Raw genomic sequence first — 325 nt, 5'->3', positions numbered from 1 at the left:
TTTATTGCATCTAAAGCCTATATGAGATGATTTATTGGAATATTACTGCTTACAGGATATCATTCTTTACCTCAAGAAAAAATGTATTGTTCTTTTGATAAGGACATTTCTGTTCCTGTTGTACGAGAATTGATATCACGTTTGCAGTACAGGAATATGAAGCAGAATTTGCATTTGACAATAGTCAAATTGACAATACTGGTAAATTATATGAGGTGAGACCGTATCTAAACTTACTAAATATCACCACTTTTTACTATTGAAAATATAAAGTCTCTTTTAGATTCCAGACGCGAGAATGTATTATTCCTTTTGCAAACTCCTA

Source organism: Stegodyphus dumicola, chromosome X1 (assembly GCF_044657685.1).
Source record: "Stegodyphus dumicola isolate Sdum_Otavi_A_Nest chromosome X1, ASM4465768v1".
Taxonomy (NCBI): domain Eukaryota; kingdom Metazoa; phylum Arthropoda; class Arachnida; order Araneae; family Eresidae; genus Stegodyphus; species Stegodyphus dumicola.
This window is presented reverse-complemented; position numbering follows the sequence as displayed.